Here is a 15,609-nt window from a genome sequence, read left to right as displayed (position 1 = left end):
AGGCTTTGGTGTAGTCAGTAAAGCAGAAGAAGATATTTTTCTGGAACTCTCTTGTTTTTCTATTTGTAGACAGTAAACATTCCTTATGTTGTAATTTTAAATTAGGTAGTGTAATGGTGTGCTTGCAGCACCCCTTACAAATAGTAAACACTCAATGTATTATACTTGTGTTCTATTTACAAATTCTATAATAGTTTAGAGGGTGAAAAAAAGCATTATATATTAGAGCATAGTGTAGAATGGGGAGCACCTAACCACAAGATTTTTTGGGGGTCTCCAAAATCACTGTAGATGGTGATTGCAGCCATGAAATTAAAAGACGCTTACTCCTTGGAAGGAAGTTATGACCAACCTAGATAGCATATTCAAAAGCAGAGACATTACTTTGCCAACAAAGGTCCGGCTAGTCAAGGCTTTGGTTTTTCCAGTGGTGTTGTATGGATGTGAGAGTTGGACTGTGAAGAAAGCTGAGTGCCAAAGAATCAGTGCTTTTGAACTGTGGTGTTGGAGAAGACTCTTGAGAGTCCCTTGGACTGCAAGGAGATCCAACTGGTCCATCCTAAAGGAGATCAGTCCTGGGTGTTCTTTGGAAGGATTGATGCTGAAGCTGAAACTCCAGTACTTTGGCCACCTCATGCAAAGAGTTGACTCATTGGAAAAGACCCTGATGCTGGGAGGGATTGGGAGCAGGAGGAGAAGGGGACGATAGAGGATGAGATGGCTGGATGACATCACCGACTTGATGGACATGAGTTAGAGTGAACTCCAGGAGTTGGTGATGGAAAGGGAGGTCTGGTGTGATGATTCATGGGGTCGCAAAGAGTGGGACATGACTGAGCGACTGAACTGAACTGAACTGAAAGCTGTGAAAGGGAGAATGGAGGAAAACATCTGAGACCATTAAATGATAGGGTGTGAATTTGGGACTGTATTCTAAGATTAAAATTACCCATGTTTATTGCATGTAAGAGTAAGACACTTGTAGAAATGTCACAACTATTCTTGAGTTGGGTTGAAACAAGCTGAAGATAGATGAGAAGGAGTCAATTTGGGGAGCATGTCATTTATGTAATCCTTGCATTGTTTTAGCAGAGTTTCTCACAGTGTTGGTCTTGATATTCGGGGCCTGATCATGTTTTTGTGGCAGGGAGGTGGATGGTGATAATATTTCCTTATGCTGCTGCTGAGCTGTGCAGTGTAGAATGTATAGCAATGGCCTCTACCCACTAGATGTCCTCAAAGTCAGCAGTACTCTCCACCCCCAGCAGTGATGATTCAAACTGCCTCCAGATACTGTCAGATGTCCCAGGAGGGCAGAAAAGCTCCTGGTTGATGTCACTAGGAATGAAAAAGAAGTGAATGTGAAATTGTGAAAGCTGTCATTTGCCAGACAGCTTTCAACCAAACTGTTGAAGATAAAAGAACAAGTCATTTTAATAATAATAGAATTTATTTTTTTAGACTAAGGCACACATATGCCTTTAAAAAAAAATTATTTGGCTGCTTTGGGTCTTAGTTGTGGCATGCTTGATCTTTCACTGTGGTGCGTGGCCTTCTCTAGTATGGCACTCGGGCTCTAGAGCACATGGGCTTGTTAGTTGCAGTGCGCAGGCTTAGTTGCTCCAAGGCATGTGGGATCTTAGTTCTGCAACCAGAGATCGAGCCTGTGTCTGCATTGAAAGGCAGATTCTTAACCGCTGGACCGCCAGGAAAGTCCCCACATACGTCTACATACATTTTCTATGTCACCCTCATTTGGGGATCTGTTTAGCACTCCTCCTTATGTTTTCCACTGCCTCATTGTATAATATACACATATATACCCTTAAATCCTCTTACAGTATCTTCCCTAAATCTGACTTTTGAGTCGTTCATTCCAAGATGTGAAAAGAAATGTTCGCACATCAAGAGATTGAAAACTTGTCAAAAGGTTTCACACCTTTTATTTCTCTCAGATACAGTGAGCCTTTGTATACTCTTCTCAGTTCTCTAAACCTTCAGATTAAGAGCTTTCATGGTCAGTGAGACCCTGCAATGTAAACCTTGAAGCAGCCACATTATTGTTAGGAGCCAGTGATAAAATGGAAGTGCCCGTTGCCCTCAGCTGACTAACCTACCTACAGGAGCAGGACAGAGGACTGCTTCGGGCCTTATTACTTGGCTTGAGGCAGAGAGCAGGATTTGTGGCTGATAATGAAATCTATCCAGAGTCTTCCCAGGGCTTAATATCATTTGCATTTTCCTTATAAATGTCAAGCTCTCAAGGCCTTAAACAAAGGATCTCTTTCTTTCCTTGAAGAGAACAGGGAGACAAAATCTACAGGCAGTAGATGCTTTCAATAGAAGTGAGGTATGCTGTTTCTTCTCTCTGCTCTGATGTGGAAAGATGCAATATCTTTGGTCTAACTGACTTATGAAAAATGCCCTAATATTAATATAAAGTAAGATGGAAAATTATTACCTGGTAGGCACTAGGAGATTCACTGTTTTATTCAACAAAGATTTAGTATGTTCTACTATTTGTCAGACACTGTAGTGAACAAAACAAACAAAACTCTATACCCATGGAGGTTACATTTAATGCACCATGAGGGTTTTTCTGAAAGATATACCACACCAACCTTCTAGGAACAAGGACAGGAGATGAAAAGCATGAAAATTAAATAAAGAGAAAACCCAAGGAATTTAAATGATATATATGCAAGGAGATGGCATAATTCAAGTAGCTGGTGTACCTAAAAGAAGTAGAAATAACCAGTGTATTTGAGGAAGTTACCTGTTTGGCCAAAGTATGTTGAATTAGGTTATTATTTTTTATAACCTAGAATTTAAGTAAAAGCAAACTCCCCTTTGTTGATGTTACTTTTTACCTCTGTATTCTGTGTTGTACAAAATAAGAACAATGAGGCAATGGCAGTGACTTTATAAAGGTTGGATGGGAAGGGTGATGCTGAATGTTGCTAAAAACTCTGTATATTATCTGAAGCCTTACACGCACCAAGTTAATATAATCATATCCATTTTCAGGTGTGTACCCGGAGTCTGAAATGAAATAACTTTGCCAAGCACACACTGCTTATAAATTCTAGAGGCTCAGGAATTTGAAAGGTTTCAGTTCAGTTCAGTTCAGTCGCTCAGTCATGTCTGACTCTTTGCGACCCCATGAACTGCAGCACGCCAGGCCTCCCTGTCCATCACCATCTCCTGACTCTAAAGTGAGACCAAATTGAAGTTTCCTGAAGGCAGGCACTGGTTCTGTGCACAGTGATGCCTTTGAGACTCTGCTGCACACAGGAGTTGGGGTGGGGCCTGGGAGGGCAGTGAGGTTTTAGAGGAGGCTGGCTTGGTCCTTCAGTGGAGTGGCAGAGCCACCCAGTAGGGTCAGTTTGAGGGGGAGAGGTTGGTGGGAGAAGAGAGAATTAACTGTTAGAAATTCTTGAGTCTGTGAACATAAGAGATTTCATATAGGAAGCAAATTATCAAGCAAAGGCAACTGCATGTTAAGGGTTTAAGTCAGTCTGACACCTGTTTTTTGTACTTCAAAGTTTGATTGGAACACCTCCAGACTCATTCACTTTTGTGTTGTCTACATCTGCTTTTGTGCTGCAGTCTGCAGTGACGGAGCTGAGGAGGTGCAGCTGGCCTGCAGCGGGCTGCAATATTGGAGGTATTCACTATCTGGCCCTTGACAGCAAAAGTTTAAGGTTTAAGCATCCTTGGATTATATAATAGAGTAAGATTCTCCATTGAAATACGAAACGAGGAGGCTAGGATGAGTACAGCTGTAGTCAGGTTTGTGTATTTTGGTGGAATCTAATCTGATAACTTGTTGAACAAATGAATAAATAGCTAAGAATACTCTGCTAAATAAAGCAAGTTTTCAATGGCTCCATGGAAACACATAATGGTTAATTTCTTTCATAGCTCACTATTGAGCATTCTCTGTATGTTATAGTAAACTCTATTGACAGTAGTCTTTTGGGGGAGATGTTATTTATAACTGGAACTTTATATAAATTTTATATGATTTATTTATATAAATACATACAAACTTGGAAAATAATGAGCCCGTTTTCAAAAATTTTGGTAAGTAAAAAATCATTTGCCTAAAGCAATATGCTTATGAATTCTTTTCAGCTCAGTATCATCCAGTGAATCATATTTGTTTTAGATATTTATAAAAGACTGATTAAAATAAGTAAGACTTGGTATATTTGCATTAGGCCTACTTTAAAGTAGGTAAGATCGAGTCGAGGAAAATAACATTAGGAATTGATTTGGTCTTCTTAGACATTTTGTAACTGTCTTATTTTAAAATTACTTTTAGAAAATCCCTGATTGTTTGAATTCCAAGCTTATATGAATTCCAACCAAATATTGACTTTTAAAATTATTGAAACATACCAAAAAATATCACAGAGTTCATCTTCCTTCTTTGGAATCTGTGGATCTTATAATATTCCTCCAGCCCTTCAGAATGACAAGAAGGAATGTAGGGAGTCTGATTTGTCCTCAAGCATCTTTTGGTGTGAGCTCAAGTTTTCCTCATCTGGAAAATGGGCCCCTCTATGGATGGTTGTAAGAGTTATATGATTTAATGTGTGCAAAAAATAACTACACTGGAAATCCTTCATGAACTACCAAGTTAATTTTGGAGAAAGTTGTTTCACATAGTTGTTTATTGATATTTATCCAAAAATTGATTGTAAACTTTATTTTTTTAATGATATCTTCTTTATTGGGTTTTTTGTTTTGTTTATTGGGTATTTTATTGGATATTTTGTTTCTATTTAAATCCTTTGTTATTTATTTCTAAACTTCCTTAGGGTTAAGAGACTTTGCCATAGAAAAGGAATTAATGAACACATAAATTATTAAAAGAAATATTGGAAAGAAGTACATACATGGTTTTTTTTTAATATCTTTTATCAGGTTGAGGAAGTTCTTTACTATTCCGAGACTGTTGTGCGTTTTTGTCATGAAAGGGTGTTGGAAATTGTTGAACGTTTTTCTACATCAGTAAAAATGATCATCTGTTTTTTCCCCCCTTTATTCTATTATTACAATGTATTACATTTTTTTTAATGGAGTAGAGTTGATTTATAATGTGTTAGTTTCAACGTGTACAATAAAGTGAGTCAGACATGCATATATATTTGGCTAAGATTCTTTTCCCTTATATGTTACTGCAAAATGTTGAGCACAGTTCCCTGTGCTGTACAGTTGGTGCTTATTGGTTATCTGATTTATATATAGTAGTGTGTATGTTAATCTCAGATTTAAAAATCATGGATATATGCTACCATGATGCTCCTGTTTTTTAAAACATGATAGTTGGTTTGTTGTTGTTCAGTTACTTAGCAGTATCCGACTATTTGCAACCCCATGGACTAGAGCCTGCCAGGCTTCTCTGTCCTTCCCCATCTCCCAGAACTCAGACTCATTTACATTGAGTCAGTGATGTCATCCAACCATCTTGTCCTCTGTCGTCCCCTTCTCCTCCTGCCTTCAGTCTTTCCCCGCATCGCAGTCTTTTCCAATGAGTCGGCTATTTGCATCAGGTGGCCAAAGTATTGGAGTTTCAGCTTCAGCATCAGTCCTTCCAATGAATGTTCAGGACTTACTCCTTTAGGATGGACTGGTTGGATCTCCTTGCTGTCCAAGGGACTCTCAAGAGTCTTCTCCAACACCACAGTTTAAGAGCATCAATTCTTTGGCGCTCAGCCTTCTTTATGGTCCATCTCTCACATCCATACATGACTACTAAAAACACCATAGCTTTAACTAGACGGACCTTTGTTAGCAAAGTAATGTCTCTGCTTTTTAATACACTGTCTATTGTTACAGCTTTTCTTCCAAGGAGCAAGCGTCTTTTAATTTCATGGCTGCAGTCACCATCTGCGGTGGTTTTGGAGCCCCCAAAATAAAGTCTCTCACTGTTTCCATTGTCTCCCCATCAATTTGCCATGAAGTGATGGGACCTGATGGCATGATCTTAGTTTTCTGAATGTTGAGCTTTAAGCCAACTTGTTCACTTTCCTCTTTCACCTTCATCAAGAGGCTCTTTAGTTCCTCTTCACTTTCTGCCATAAGGGTGGTGTCATCTACATATCTGAGACTTGATATTTCTTCCATCAATCTTGATTCCAGCTTGTGCTTCATCCAACCTGGCATTTCATATGATGTACTCTATGTGTTTAAGTTAAATAAGCAGGGTGACAATTTACAGCCTTGATACACTTGTTTCCTTATTTTGAACCAGTCCATTGTTCCATATCCAATTCTAACTGTTGCTTCTTGACCTGCATACAGGTTTCACAGGAGGCAGGTAAGGTAGTCAGGTATTCCCATCTCTTTAAGGATTTTCCACTTGTGATCCATACAGTCAAAGGCGTTAGTGTGGTCAATGAAGCAGAAGTAGATGTTTTTCTGGAATTCTCTTGCTTTTTCTGTGATCAAACGGATGTTGGCAATTTGGTGCCTCTGCCTTTTCTAAATCCGGCTTGAACACCTGGAAGTTCTTGGTTCACATACTATTGAAGCCTAACTTGGAGAATTTTGAGCATTTGTTTGCTTGCATGTGAAACGAGTTGGTTAAAACATATTTTATATGAAACATAAATTAGAAGAACAAACAAGTTTTAATGATAAATGATTGATAAATATCAACTATAAATAAATATCAACAATTTAATTCAGTGAATATTTATTAGTTATTTTTGTGCTGTCTCTTCCATTACATGTGGAGGCAAGGTCTCTGTTTTCGTAGAACATAAGGGCTTGTGTAGTATTTAAAGGCACATACTGTGTTCTATACTTGAAGGTTGCTAAGAGAGTAGATCTTAAATGTCTTCACCACAAACAGAGATATGGTAAGTATGTTACATGATGGAGGAATTAGCTAAAGCTATAGTGCAATATAGGCTTCCCTGGTGGCACAGTGGTAAAGAATCCTCCTGCCAATGCAGGAGACAGGGGTTTGATCCCTGGGTTAGCAAGATCCACTGGAAAAAGAAATGGCAACCCACTCCAGTATTCTTGCCTGGGAAATACCTTGAACAGAGGAGCCTAGTGGGCTACTGTCCGTATAGGGTCACAAAGAGTAGGACATGACTGAGCATGCATACACGTAGTACAGTATAGAAGTGCATCAACTCAACACATTGTACACCTTAAACTTACAGAATATTCTGTATCAGTTATATCTCCATTAATTGGAAAAAAATGAAAGGTGTATGGATTGAAAATGATGAAGGAAAATGAACCATGACTTTCACTGAGAGTGTGTTTTTGGGAAGATGTATTATCAGACAGACATAGGATTTTACTATAGAAAATTTATTTTAGAATCATATGCTAGCTCTTATAAATATCTATATTTTTATGGTAAAGTCTCATACCTTAGAAACTTAGGGCATGGTAGTGTGTTAGAGGGGCTGTGGATTTTTATGGAGGTAACCAAGACACAATTTAGTGATAGATTATCTAAGAAATAAGTTTATTTCTCTTTCAGAACTGTTTATCTTAACTGGCTAGATGTGAGTGATCCAGGCTTCAGAGGAGAACCCTGATCATTCAGAGACCAAGGTCCTTTTGTCTCGTTGTTCTTTCATCCCCTAGCAACCACCTGCATCCCCATGATCAAGGATAGCTCAGCCCCACGTCTGCATCATGGTGTGCAGGAAATAGAAAAGGACCAAAAGGAGAATCTATCTGTTCTCCTCAGGTCTTGACTGAGAAGTCACACACATCCTAGCACTCTGGCCAATATTTGGTGACATGCCACACCTAATTAGAGGAGAGGCTGGGAACCATGGTTTATATTCTGGGTAGCCAAAGAGTCCCCTCAACTGTCTGTGACTATAAAAACAAAAATGGAGAAGAATAGATACTGAAGGACTAGCAGTCTTTGCAGTGGCTAGTTTTTTCTAGGTACCAAGGTGAACACTTTAGATTCCAGATCCATTTTTAAAATAGGTTTTTGAATGAGATTTTTTTAATGTAAATATACACGTGTCTAACACACATGTCTGTACAGTTGATATACTGTTCTTAAACAGAACATCTAAGCATCACATTGCATTTCTATAAGACAGTCTGTAATAGTGAACAACACCAACTTTGCTGATATCGAAAATCACGGACAAGTAATAGTAACTGTAGAGGGTCTAGGGTTCAAGGAGTGGATGTGGCACATGCCTTCTTGTGGGAAATACTGATGTCAGCTTTATTTTTGCTCAGCTTCCTCCATCTTATAAAAGAGAGTCTGCTTCACCACCTGGGCTGTGTCACATGCTTGCCTTTCTGCTGTCCCCGTCTTCTGTATGATTTTGGTGTCTGTGTCTTGAAGGCATCATTTTGAACTTTACACCTGATTTCTGATTCACCAACAAAATGGGGTCCAGGTGTTTTCTTAGTAGTTTCAAAACCATTGACTCTGAATTTGTAGAGATGATCACAAGAAAAAAAGTAATTTAAGAAAAAGGCAAAGTTGCTCAGCTGAACTGTGCTCTGAATAGAAATAACTTTGGTCAACTTATCAACTCCTTTTAGCTTTCTTTAAATGGACCCATCTTGGGAGGGGAGTTTGGGGGAGAATGGATGCATGTATATGTATGGCCGAGTCCCTTCTCTGTTCACCTGAAACTATCACAGCATTGTCTCTAACTGGCTATACCCGAATACAAAATAATTTTAAAAATATAAATGGACACATCTTATATACTTGGCATATAATAGCTTTCAATACGGTTCCTATAATAATTTGAAATTATAATCCTTCCCAGGTGATGAAGGAGATTTGAGTTAGAATGGTAGTTCAATAATTTTTTTTAATCTTTGAAGTTATTATTTTTTATTTTTTTATTATTATTATTATTATTTACTTTACAATATTGTATTGGTTTTGCCATACATCAACATGCATCCGCCACGGGTGTACATGTGTTCCCCATCCTGAACCCCCCTCCCACCTCCCTCCCCATACCATCCCTCTGGGTCATCTCAGTGCACCAGCCCCAAGCTTCCTGTATCCTGCATCAAACCTGGACTGGTGATTCGTTTCTTATATGATATTACACATGTTTTAATGCCATTCTCCCAAATCATCTCCCTCCCTCTCCCACAGAGTCCAAAAGACTGTTCTATACATCTATGTCTCTTTTGCCGTCTCACTTACAGGGTTATCATTACCATCTTTCTAAATTCCATATATATGCATTAGTATACTGTATTGGTGTTTTTCTTTCTGGCTTACTTCACTCTGTATAATAGGCTCCAGTTTCATCCACCTCATTAGAACTGATTCAAATGTATTCTTTTTAATGGCTGAGTAATACTTCATTGTATATATGTACCACAGCTTTCTTATCTGCTGATGGACATCTAGGTTGCTTCCATGTCCTGGCTATTATAAACAGTGCTGCGATGAACATTGGGGTACATGTGTCTCTTTCCCTTCTGGTTCCCTCGGTGTGTATGCCCAGCAGTGGGATTGCTGGGTCATATGGCAGTTCTATTTCCAGTTTTTTAAGGAATCTCCACAGTGTTCTCCATAGCGGCTGTACTAGTTTGCATACTAACCGTGTAAGAGGGTTCCCTTTTCTCCACACCCTCTCCAGCATTTATTGCTTGTAGACTTTTGGATCGCAGCCATTCTGACTGGCATGAAATGGTACCTCATTGTGGTTTTGATTTGCATTTCTCTGATAATGAGTGATGTTGAGCATCTTTTCATGTGTTTGTTAGCCATCTTTTAGTCTTCTTTGAAGAAAAGTCTGTGTAGTTCTTTGGCCCATTTTTTGATTGGGTCGTTTATTTTTCTAGAATTGAGCTGCAGGAGTTGCTTGTATATTTATTTATGAATCTAGAATATCACTTCATCTAATAATTTTACTTATTGATATAATTAACATATAACATCAAATTAGTTTCAGATGCACAGTATACATGTGATTTATGTATATATTGCAAAGTGATTATCACACTAAGTCTAGTTAACATCCATCACCACTCTTAGCTATAAATACATTTTTATTTCTGTTTAAATAAGTTATACTAGGATATTGGCTTCTTAGGTGGCACTAGTGGTAAGGAACCCACCTGCCAAAACAGAAGCATAAAAGATGTGGGTTCGATCCCTGGGTTGAGAAGAGCCACTGGAGGAGGGCATGGCAACCCACTCCAGTATTCTTTCCTGGAGAATACTCATGGATAGAGGAGCCTGGCAGGCTACAGTCCATAGAGTTGCAAAGAGTTGGACATGACTAAGCAGGCAGCACATAGTAGGATATTTTGCAAAAGCACTGTTTCATTGATTCTGTTTCTTCATAGTAGAGATTTATCAAATTGTGCTAAAGTTGTGTGTTTTAGAGTCTGAAAATCCTAGTTTTAAATACTAGATCAGCCAATTACCTTTGTGACCATTTTTTCTGCTCCTGTTTCCTCATCTGGCTATTTTCTGTCATCCTGACCTGTGGTGAAAAATGATGGAATGCACATTAAGTGCTTAGCAAATTGACTGACACTAAGCGCCCAGTAAATAATGGCAACTGTTGTTATTGTTATTATAGGTGTAGTTGTTGTTGTTGTGATTGTTGTTTTAATATTGCCATACAGCAGGCCATAATTTTTCCTAAATCCTCATTAGGGCTTTTCTTTGAACTGAATTTCAGGCACAAGCAATATTAAAAATTACCTATTTCTGGCATCATTAGACTGAGTGTCATGTACAGTGTTGCATGATGGATTAATTCCTCATAAATCACTTCTGTAATCATTTTTCATACTTTGAATAATACCCTGGTTTACACGTTATATCTCAGAGGAAACACAGTGGAAATGTGGCAAGAATATTTCCAGATAATAATCCTGGTTCCTCTGAACTGTTCCTCTATTATTTAGTAAAAGAACCACTTGGTTATCCCTCTGTAATCCTTTAGCTTTCAAATAATCTTTCACTGAAGGATAAAAAGATTATAGAGTATACCAAACAATTCGCCATTCATGCACTAACTTGAGACTCTATAAAAACGAAGTATGACACATTTAAAGGAGCTAAGTGATAACATTTTCAAATGTACTTGAAGCATTTATACATTCAAGAACAATAAAACTGTTTTTTATCTAGGTTAAAACTCATAGCACATTTTAAGGTTGAATTTGGGGAAGGTGCCAAAATAGATGAGTTTCAACAGAAATATAAAACCACTCAGTGATAGATTGTGCCCTCTGGAAGAGTCCCAGCTATTTTTCTAAGAGCTTTGTGGTTTGCTGGATTGCTGGTTTCACTACCTATATGTTGCCATTTGATGACTTATCTCAGTTTGAATTGCCAAAATCATGCTTCTAAAAATACACACAGCTCATTCAACTGTGTTTCCTCATAAAAACCATTTGCCATTTCAATGAGCATTGGTCCCCAAATACAGGCATCACAGAGCATTTCTTGGAAACCAGAATATGCTGAGCATTTTATATGCCTCATCACATATAATGTTTTAAGCAGTCCTATGGAGATATAGTTTTATTTTCTTTGTTTTACAGATGGGGAAACTGAGACACAGAGAAGTTAAGTAACTTGCCCAAGGTCAGATAGATAGTAAACTGGATTTTAAAAAAATATTTACATCTGGAGTAGTATCAGGGCTATCACTCTCCATTTTATTATGACAGTTTCTGTCACTGGAAATGAGTTTCCAGACATTTGTCCTGGACATCGCAGGACTAATACATATACCCATTTGTCTTTCCTCATTACTTTACTTTCCCCCTCTCTACTCCTTCACCTTTATGCATTAGCAACATCTTCAAGGAACGTAGTTGACAATCTCTGGTAATTCTTCATGCAAAAGGGTAGTAATTAAGCCTCTGGAGCATGTGGATAATGTTGAATAAATTTTAGTGTTCCTAATTTTGAAAACAACTAGAATTGTTTCATCCATTCATTGTTATGCCTCTCATCTGAATCATTATTTGTCCAATGTACTGCAGAGAAACATAAACTACTGTTATAAAGATGGAAATTAAAATAAGATCAAAGCATAGGGGAAAAAATTAGTTCTAGTTGATGATACTGGCACTTCCATTCATGAAATGATTGGTATCTCTTACGCATCACTCTTTTTTTTTTTAAATAAAAAACAAATATCAAGCTTCCTAAAAAGAAACATTCTTTACTGTAATATGTATGAATTAGTCACAGGCTAAGGTCAAATATGTAACAGTATGACAATGAATACATATTTTGAGAAACTAAAACCAAAAACACAAGCCTCTCTGTGTGTCCTTGTTTGTTTCAAAATCCTGTTTTAAAGATGAATATAAAGATGTTCTTCCAAGGGTTTTATTGCAAATGTGCAAATGTGGAATTCAGCAAATTTCTTCTTTCATAGGATTTACTTGTACTGAAATTCTAGAATCATTTCCAGTTTTGTTCCATGAACTATAATTTTTTTTTCATCATGATGCAGAACATGCATATACATTTAACAGACGTATTTATATAAAACAGAAAATCACAAAACAGTCTAGTCCTTAATATAAATTATACAGACTAGTATTTTTATTCTTTTTATTTTTAAATAGACTATTCCTGGTCATCCCCACTGAAATGATTAAAAATCACTGATGGATCATGACTTACAAATTTGAAAAACAGTGGTCTAGACAAAGAAAAAATTATTTACAGCCTAACTGACAATTTTGACCATAATCAAGTATATATGTATAATTGACTTATGGATATAAATGATGAGTTATTCGTGTAATTTCACACAGGTTATCTGTTTGAATTTAATATGGCTGTCTTTGCAAAGTTTTTGTTTTATGAATATCCTCAGACAAAACTTTTAGATTCAGAATTTATGAGTGCTAGACAGCATGTCCTTGAGTATAAAGATTTGCCTTCTAAAATTTTCTCCAAAAATTCAAGCCTCTGTAAATATCAGTAAATCATGAAGTGTTTACTTTTTAATCTAAATTGTGCAATGGTAAAATATAGTGTTGTGTTACTTGAGTAATAGTGTCATTTGCAATTTATCATTTGCAGAAGATTATTTTAACTCAAGATTGTTAATAATTTTTAGAACTTTTATTTATTTATTTATTTTTAATTTTATTTTATTTAACTTTACAATATTGTATTGGTTTTGCCATATATCCGAACTTTTAAATGGGAGCTAGGTAGAGGTTCCAGTTTCAGAAAGGTTTCATTTAATTGATGTTTACTCTTAGATGTTTCCTAGGTAATTTTTTTAAATAGGAGTTTTCTGGCCCTTGAAATTTGAACAGTGACTTAAGAAGGTAACCTTTGAGCAGGCTATGTTTCCAAATGGTTCTTATGTGTAGAAAATCTAATAATAATTAGAGCTATCAGCTACTGTATTGGGTTCTTATGCAGGTTCAGGCATTCTGCCAAACGCTTTATATACTCTCCTTTAATTCTTATAGCATCTTAGGAAAGTATTATATTATTGTTCTCATTTTACATAGGAGGAAGCCAAGGCTAATGATGCAGCTAAATAACTACCAGGGTGACAAGACCTCGACTCCAAGTCAAGATCCAAAAACTGATTGACTCTAGAGTCCCTGGGTTTTATAACCACTTTCTACTGTTCATAATAAATCTCCTGTCTCTTCTCGCGTATAACCCAGGGAAGACACACTATCCAGGATTTGATTGTACTTTCCCCCCACCTACACCCAGGGCTACCGATTTGTACAATGCAGTGAAAAATAAAATTTGGAGCCCCTTGTTCAAAAAAGCAGGAAGGAAAGTGCTGTTCAAATGACCAAAATATAAAGCTGTTTCCTTTATTCTATGGTCTTTCTCTCAACTTGCCATCGTGTTTTTTATTTGCTATTCAACATCATACTGAGTAAAGAAAATTAAAATTTTAAAGTATTAGCGTTTTACTGCCCATTGTTATATTGTGCAATTGCAGTTGTAAATGCAAATATAAGATCGTTTAACTTAAGCGGAATCACCAGCATTGCACAATTTGTATTTCAAAGCTTATCTATGCATCTCTATTTCATTCTTAACGTGAAACCATTGTATGACTAACTCAGCTGTGTTTATTTCACTCCTTGATAGGTGCACTTTCTACTTATGTTCTGTGCCTTCAGCTTACTGAAAAATAAGGAAGGAGTTGAAAGGAAAGGAATCATCTTGCCCTGTCTTTCCCTTTCTTTCTCTGTCATCAGTTGTAGCATAAATGGTTGGCTAACACAGGAAAGAAATGAGTATGAAAGGATACGATTAGGTTTGTTGGTGGTTCTTTTTTTTTTTTTTTTTAGTATTGCTTTATTTCTGCTTTGGAATATAGTTCTGGTTCAAACAGAAGCCATGATTTCCTGAGGCTGTCAATGCCATCCGCCATTCAGTCATAGACACTTGCACTCAATGGGAGTCTGCTCAGCTCCCACATATTGTGGGTCCACCAGAATTCTAGGCTCAGAGGACACCAGAAACACTATATGCAAATGGGGAAGAGACACATAATGTATCTGTGTCCTCTGCTCATATGCATATTTTATCACTCCATTGAACTTAGAAAACCCAAGTTCAAGGATAGAATTATTAAGAATTTTAAGGCAGCAATGTCAAGAAGCAGATAAAACAAGCAAGGATCATTTGAGCATTGTAAAACTGCTCAGGTTTTCCAACCATGAGGCTATTTCTGTCTATACACATTTCCCAGGCTATCTTTTTGTGACTTTCTTCCTCCTACTGATGACTTTTAATTTATTATTTACATTATTTGGGGGTAGAGGAAAGGAATACATCATGGAGGTTGTTCTAACCCCTAAGACCTTCAGAACTTGCCTTGACCTTGGGGAGGGCCCATGCGACTAGCTCTCTGCCAACACTTATATTCTGTTTGAGATCCTGAAGTTGGATAATTTTGACTCCACAGGCTGACATATTGCTGCCAGTTCTCTAGAAACAGATATGAATGCATCCTTTGATGAAAATATTACACCAAAGACTGCCTCTATGCTTTTTCATCCTAAAGGGTTTAATAGTTCAAGAAATTTATCATATTAAAGTTTCAAAATTGGAGCATTTATCAGAAGAACACAATTAAGTTGGTGCTGGCAGCTCAGTGGGAGAGAAAGCCCAGAATTGCTGGGGACTGGAAATTCAAGGCAGACATGGCAGAGAAGAACCATCAGAAGGATGCATTTTCTCTAGGCAAGATCATGACCTCCCTCCCCCAACAAGTAGCTTCTTGTGGTTCTACACTGCCATTTGTTTCCTTTGCAAAAATCCCATTTATTAGGGCCCAGTGCTTGCTTGCTATCTATAGGGTGTTCAGAAGATTCCTTTCCAAATATTTTTCCAATGTTTTTGCCCTGACTACTTTATTTGCCTATGTCCCTTACCTCAGCAGGAAACCCTCTTGAGTGTGGTCCTCCTCAGGATTTCTAAAGCCCAACCACCTACCATGCTATGCAGAAGCTCCTATTTGTTCTGATTTTTTAATATTGATAATTGCCTTAAGGTTAAAGCAGCAGACACGTAGGTTATCCCAAGGACTATCTCCTGTCACTTGGTAGTACTGGTTTCCATAGCTCTAGAATCTCCACAAGTACACAGCCAGGTTT

At 37.4% G+C, this 15,609-nt stretch overlaps 1 protein-coding gene across 21 annotated transcripts in view; it reads left to right on the top strand.

Moving 5' to 3' along the window:
- The window catches only part of DMD (dystrophin), a 2,667,987-nt gene that overhangs the window by 1,029,357 nt on the left and 1,623,021 nt on the right, over positions 1-15,609 (top strand). The window lies entirely within an intron of this gene.

This window comes from Bos grunniens, chromosome X (assembly GCF_055505025.1).
Source record: "Bos grunniens cultivar Pamir isolate PY7600 chromosome X, Bosgru_T2T1.0, whole genome shotgun sequence".
Taxonomy (NCBI): domain Eukaryota; kingdom Metazoa; phylum Chordata; class Mammalia; order Artiodactyla; family Bovidae; genus Bos; species Bos grunniens.
Note: the sequence above shows the minus strand (reverse complement) of the source record. Positions and strands in the feature narration are given on the sequence as shown.